Consider the following 7710-nt stretch of genomic DNA (forward strand, 5'->3'; position numbering starts at 1 on the left):
ATTGTTGTACTTGTCATAAACCACTTTAATAGGATTAAGGAGCCAACCAGGTACTCTGCCAGGAAATCTCTCTTGTCATATCTGAAATAATTCCATCATCCGTGATTAGTGAATTTGTGTTTAAAGTCTGCTCAGTATGTTCTTACAAACAAGTGGCTATATTTCTCACCCTTCAATTTGCAAACATAGTGAGATGGATAAGTCACTATTCCCAGAGAAGTACAGGAGCAAATAGAAAAAAAAGTGAAATGGGGTAATGAGAATAACAAATCAGAGGTCTTTTAAAGATCATGATTCAAGACTATCTAGCTCAAACTCCCACTTGAGGCAGGAACTCCCTCTGCAACGTGTCTGCCAAGTTGCCCCAGCTTTTCTTGATTAGTTTAAGGGCTAGGAAAGCATATTAACCTTCATAGTATAATAATAGTGTAGCTATTATTAATTATTTAACTGCATTAAAGCTCCAGTAGTGGATATTTTTATAATCCTCTCCACTCTTCCACCCCAAAGATCCTTTTCACCCTGTGCTGAAATCTTCTTTGAAGGATTCCATCCATGTGAAACTTGGTCTTTTTATTTCCCTCTGGTATCCCAAAGCAAAGGTCTTAATCCTCTCCTGAATGATGTCACTACAATTCCTTTAAGAGCTCTCATGCCTTTCTCTACCTCTCTGGTCCCATGGGGTCTCCTCAGGTGAACATCCCTGCATCATCCGTCATTCCTTAGAAAACCTAAGTTCCACAACCACATTGCCCTAAATGGCTTCCTTTTAACCCCTCTAGCTCATAAATGTTCTCTTTAAAATATGGTGTCCATACTAATAAAAATGTAAATGAAAACAAGAGGCCATTAGAAATGATAAATTGGTAAATGTTTTTAACCTATAATTCTCAGTACTTGGAAGAGTGAGATGAGATTTGTTCAACCTTTCTGTGAGAATGTAAGTTGTGTCTCAAGAATATTACAAATATTATTACTATTTCACCCAGTACATTTCCTTATAGGAATCCATTCTTAAGAAATAATAATTGTGGGATCAAAGATTTTTGTGTAATGGTGTCTTTTACATTATTTTACTTAAATACACCATTCTGAACTGCTTTATTAAGGTATAACTGGTATACAATAAACTGCACATATTTAAAGTGACAATTTGATAATTTTCTTTTTTATTGTGGCTAAATACACAGAACATAAAATTTACCAACTTGATAAATTTTGACATATGTACCCTTTGGAAATGTTCCCTTTTGCTCCTTCCTCCCATCCTGCTCTAGACAACCACTGATGTGCTTTCTGTCGCTGTATTAATTTATTCTCTTTCTCTCTTTCTCTCTCTTTCTCTCTCTCTCTCTCTCTCTCTCCTTCCTTCCTTCCTTCCTTCCTTCCTTCCTTCCTTCCTTCCTTCCTTCCTTCCTTCCTTCCTTCCTTCCTTCCTTCTTTCTTCTTTCTTTTTTCTCTTTTTCTTTCTCTCTTTCTTCTTTCTTTTTCTTTCTTCTCTTTCTTTTTTGAGGCAGGGTCTCACTCTGTTCCTCAGGCTGGAGTGCAGAGGCATGGTCTTGGCTCATGGCAACCTGTACCTCCCCGGTTCAAGCGATCATCTCACCTCAGCCTCCGGAGTAGCTGGGACCATAGACGCGGGCCACCACGCCTGGCTAATTGTGTATTTTTTTTGTAGAGACAAGGTTTCCCCCATGTTGCCCAGGCTGGTCTCAAATTCATGGCTTCAAGGGATCTGCCCACCTCGGCCTCCCAAAGTGCTGGGATTACAGGCCTGAGCCACCACCCCTGGCTATTCTTGTATTTCTGCCTATTTTTGCTTCATATAGTTTGAGGTGTATATAACTTATTAGGTGTATATAACTTAGAGCTGTCATATCTTCCTAGTGCATTGAACTTTTTAATCATTATGAAATATTTCTATTTCTATTAATGTTTTTGGCATTAAAGTCTATCTTGTTTAGTATTAAAATATAACCATATTAGCCTTCTTCTGATTACTGTTCATATGGTGTTTATTTTTCCATCCACTTACACACAATCTTTCTTTATCTTCATATTTTAGGTGCTTTTATGGTAAACAGCATAGAGCTGTATATGCATTTGTGTGCGTGTGTGTGTGTTTTATCTACTCGTACAATCTGTCTTTTATTTGAAGTGTTTGGTTTATTTACATTTAATGTAATTACTGCTATATTGTTGCTTAAATTTACCATATTACTATGTACTTTCTATTTGCTTCACTTGTTATATGTTCCCTTTTCTCTCCTTTATTAATTTCTTTTAAATTTAGTATTTTTGCCTACTCCATTTCCCCCGTATATTAGCTTGGTGGCTGTAGCTGATACCTTGCATCATATCCTCTTACTCTACTTCAGATTTCTGCTGCGACTGTAGTAGACAGCTCCTTCTGAGTGCAGCTTTACCTTAGGTGAACAGCATCTCATTTCCAGCACTCTATATGTATTTTTCACTTTCAGCCCCAGGGAATTCTCTGATGGCAAAAGGGACCAAGTGCCCTAACCCTTCAAGGTTGGCAGAAGCAGTTGCTTTCCCTCTTCTGGAGGAGACTAGTCTCACTTTCCTGTTAACCATAAAAAACTCCCTCAGGTGGCTGCTTCACAGGGCGATGTTCCCCCTTCTTGAGATTAGCTCATGCTATATCTCACTGCCTACAGACTAACAGCTTAAGAGGAGAAATACAGTCTTCACCAAGATTAAAAATCTTGCTTTCCAAAAGAATTTGAGGACCCAGCTAATATGAATCAGCAGGAACCAAGAGAACATATACAAATATTGGAGTATTTGTGGTGAAATATAAGACCAGACAGGGAAGAATTTATCAACATGGTCTCACTCTCTTCTGACTCCGAATTTAGTAACCTGGAAAGGACATTTGGAGTCTGTACTAGAAGCCTGCTGGAACGACTCCTTGAAGCTTGGGCATGGTAAGGATTTACAACAAAAGAGGTGGTGTGGTGGCTTATGCCTGCAATCCAAGTACTTTGGGAGGATTACTTGAGGCCAAGACTTTGAGACCAGCCTGAAAAGTGTAACGAGACTCCATATCTACAAGAACATTTAAAAAATTTAGTTGGGCAATGTGGTATGCACTTATAGTCCCAGCTACTCGGGAGGCTGAGGTGGGAGGATCACTTGAGCCCAGGAGTTCGATGCTGCTGTGAGCCACTGTTATTGTGTCACTGTGCTCTAGCCTGGGTGGCAGAGCAATACACTGTCTCTAAAAAAATACAAAGAAAAAAAGGTGGAAATGTCAGATCTGCCTTGGCAGATTATTGAGGGAGGGAGGATCAGAGGGCTTGGGGATGTAGATTTATTATATGAGACTAGAGAGCTCATCCTTTGATTATGTTGCCTAAGAGAACCCAGAGTAAACTGAATCCATTGTAATAATAAGGAATTCCTTAGGAAGGGGGTAACGCACTTGGTGTTTTTGCGCACTGGGGACCATCCACTATAGGCCAGGGTATGGTAGGAGACACTGCCAAGTGCTGGGCTCCCTAAAAGCAATGATAAGATTTCAGAATATGAGAGTGCAGGTGGGGATAAGCTGGATTTAATTACTGTAATGGGATGCAGGGTCAGAGTACCAGCCTTAGTGCCTTGGCTGTCCGGGATCTGTGGTGATGGCTAATAGACCATGGTGTTTCTGTTAAGAACTCCGAAGGTTCTCAGATTTTCCCCTACATGTAAGCTAACAAACTAGTCTACCACAGTGTTGTGGATGATGACAAAGGACATGAGACTCTTGCATCAGGGACAAAAGGAGGTTTATTATTCATAGTCATAGCAGTAGCAAGATTATCAGCATTTGCGCTGGTTCCCAGAATGCCAAATCCTACAGGACGACGTGGTGAGGGCCAGTTGATGCCTAAACATGCAGCAGGTTTCTGAGCTTAGAAACTTACAATATTTTATAATGCTTGCAAGCAAACCTTTCCAACTTCTGCCCTGAAATAAGACATTGTCTTTATTTTTTAAAAAGATGCCCTCTCCTCTGGAAGGAGGCATTATCTTTATTTTCCAAGGCTGTTTGCTCTACCTTCTTGAGGTGATAGTCTAAAAGAAAGGCTCTCTGTGTCTCTGTTCATAAGATATGCAGAAACCTGAAATATCAGTGATTTGTCTCCTAACAATATTGACCCTTGTTTTTATAATACCATCTTCACTTGGGGCGAATTTTCCTATGAATATGCCACTCCATCAGCCAATCTGATTTACCTGACCAATAGGGGCTGGGACCAAATCTCTTTAATTTGTCCCATACAGCATTTAATTAAGGCTATCATCAACAGGACTCTAAATATCAGGAGTCCCGGAACATTGACTTCAAATCTACCTCCCTTACTGCCCAGGCTCCTGGATTAAACCAGCTGACCAAATGCCACAAACCATCAGAATCTATCTTTGAAAACCAAATGGCTTTTTCCTTAGGTTTCTGTGTTGACCTTTCCACCTGGCCCACAAAAGCATTAATCTAGATTCAGCAGGATGTATGAGTGATGTTACAGACTCTGACTTGGTGTGTAAAGAGAAAGTCTATCATCTGTAACAATCCTGACTAGTGAGTTGAGACTGACCTGAATGCCTTTAAGGACCAAAGTGGTGTCATTGACGACATCATTTAAAGTAAGGGGTAAGTCTTACATCTTTTTTTTGAAACAGTGCCTTATTCTGTTGCCTAGGCTGGAGTGCAGAGTCGGGTGATCTCAGCTCACTGCAACCTCTGTTTCCTGGGCTCTCACTTCAGCCTGCCAAGTAGCTGAGACCACAGGTGTGTGCCACCATGCTTGGATAACTTTTTGTATTTTTTTGTAGAGATGGGGCTTTGCCATGTTGCCCAGGCTGGTCTCAAACTCCTGAGCTCAAGCCATCTGCCTGCTGCAGCCTCCCAAAGTGCTGGAATTGCAAACCAGAGCCACTGTACCTGGCCCATCATTTCTAATTATACAACTTCCATTGTTGGAAAAACTACCAGGAAGGTGTGCATAAATAATGCATTATTTACCCTCTGAGAAGCTTCTCCAAGTAACAAGGTAGTCTCACTTTATTATTATTATTATTATTATTATTATTGAGATGGTGTCTTACTCTGTTGCCCAGACTAGAGTGCAGTGGTGCGATCTCGGCTCACTGCAACATTCGCCTCCCAGGTTCAAGCGATTCTCCTGCCTCGGGATAGTCTCATTTTTTAAAGAGATCTCCTTGGTGATCTGAAAGTTGTACAATCTGATGTTAGTGTTTGTTTAAATGCTAGTAGGTCTCTTCTGACAACTCCTAAGATGCAACTCACTATGGTTTTTGCTGTTGTTGTTTTAACAGACAGGGTCTCACTCTGTTGCCCAAGCTGGAGTGCAGTGGTGCTGTCATAGCTCACTGTAGCCTTAACCCCCTGAGCTCAAGCAACCCTTCTGCCTCAGCCTCTGGAAGAATTGGGACTATAGGTGAATGCCACCATGCCAGGTTAATTTTTAATTTTTTGTAGGGATGGGATCTTGTTATGTTGCCCAGGCTGGTTTTGAACTCCTAGCTTCAAGCAATCCTCCCTCCTCAGCCCCCAGAGTGCACGGATTATAGGCATGAACCACCAGGCCTGGCCCACTATGTTTCCGGGAGGGAGGCAAGTTAATGCCAGGCTTCTCAAGAAGGATGGTATTGGGGATGCACATGGTTCCCATAGAAAGACCAGGATTGTCGACAATTGCTGGGACCTTCAGGGGAACCCACATCAGTGGGATTGGGGGAAGGAGTACAAATGACAGTTCTTTCAATGCGGCTTCCTGGCTAGTTGGCAAGTCTTGGGGTTCTTAGTTAAGTTAGAAATATCGAAGCTAGTTGTTTTTGGAAAGACTGTCTGAGGGGAACCCATCCTATCTGTCCTGTCTGTCCGTGCCACTGGCTGAGTGGCATTTGTTTATCCCCCAGAGTGACTGAGAATGGGAGTGATGAAGACATTCAGAGGTGTTGACAGGTGCTTGGTGTGGGAAGTATAGGAATTGGGGTCATCCTTTGATGTTGCCAACAGTCTTTTTGGTAAGGTTAAGGGAATGGTTATCAAACTGTGGTAAGAATTATCTGACAGGGGGTGGCATAAATTTAAGGTGCTTGCAACAGTTTGGGAGAGTGTTATTAAGGCATTTTCTCTGGGGAGGGAGGCTCTAAGGCAGTTCTGAAAGACAAAGTATCATTAATTTCCCTCTCTCTTCTGTATATCACAGGGTCTAAGGTGTATCTTCCTCATGTGCCAGGCTTGTTGCTTTCCTTTCACCTCAGTTGTCCTCTATTCATACCAAGCCCTTCTGTCCAGAGGGTCAGGTAAAGGAAGGATAGTACATTTTGATAAAGTTTATGGAGATCCCTTATGCTCACTGCATGGGCCCACACAGGATACTATAGGAGGACTCAGTGAGCAGTGAACTCAACTCAACTCTTTTTTTTTTTTTTGAGACGGAGTCTCGCTCTGTCACCCAGGCTGGAGTGCTGTGGCTGGATCTCAGCTCACTGCAAGCTCCGCCTCCCGGGTTCACGCCATTCTCCTGCCTCAGCCTCCCAGGTAGCTGGGACTACAGGCGCCGCCACCTCGCCCGGCTAGTTTTTTTTTGTAGTTTTAGTAGAGACGGGGTTTCACCGTGTTAGCCAGGAAGGTCTCGATCTCCTGACCTCGTGATCCGCCCGTCTCGGCCTCCCAAAGTGCTGGGATTACAGGCTTGAGCCACCGTGCCCAGCTCAACTCAACTCTTAATTGTTCATTGCCTTTACGATCTAGGACAAGGTCAGTCCAACAAGAGATTGCAGGTGGCTGAACCAGAATTAAGTTTGAATCCCCTAGCCTTTTATCCAGCCTAACTCTGAAGGGTACACCAACCCAGCTGGCCTAGTGCTACCATTAAGAGAAAGAATGAAACATCATGCCCAAGAATGGTCAGATCAGGATCCCAAATTTTCCTAACCCTCTGCTCCTTTGATCTAGAACATGACCCAGGAAGCAGCTGAACAAGATGATTCCTTTCTGGAGAGAGCTGCATCCAGTGACCAAACTGCATTACTAAATTGTGGGGGTCAGGAGGAGGTGAGTCAGATAGAGTCAGAAATATTTTTTTAATTAAACTTTTTGTTTTGAGTTAATTGTAGATGCACATGTAAGTTGTAAGAAATAATACAGAGAAAGCCTGTGTACTCATTACCCAGTTTCTCCCAGTGGTAACATTCTGCAGAATTACAATATCTCAATATCTCAACAATATCTCATGGATACAATCAAGCTATTAATAAACATTTCCATCACCACAAAGATCCCTCATGTTGTTCTTTCATAGCCAAGCCTACGTCCCTCCTACTCTACCATCTCCTTAATACCTGGCAACCACTTATCTGTTCTTCATTTGTATAATTTTGTAACTTGAAGGATGTTGCATAAATAGAATTACAAAGTATGTATGGAAAGCATCCAGTCTTTCACACTCAGTATAAGGCCAGCTGTATATACTTTGGTAGGTGTTCTTTATCAAGTGTGGAAATTCCCTTCTATTCTTCTTTTTCTGAGCATTTTTATGGTGCTGAATTTTGTCAAGGGCTTGTTCTACATTGATTGATATATTCATGTGATTTTCCTTTTCTTTCGATTGTTCATATCAGGAATTGCATTGATTGACTTTTTTTTTTTTTTTTTTTTTTTTTTTTTTTTTTTTT

This window comes from Rhinopithecus bieti, unplaced genomic scaffold (genome assembly GCF_001698545.2).
Source record: "Rhinopithecus bieti isolate Rb0 unplaced genomic scaffold, ASM169854v2 scaffold_20579, whole genome shotgun sequence".
Classification (NCBI taxonomy): domain Eukaryota; kingdom Metazoa; phylum Chordata; class Mammalia; order Primates; family Cercopithecidae; genus Rhinopithecus; species Rhinopithecus bieti.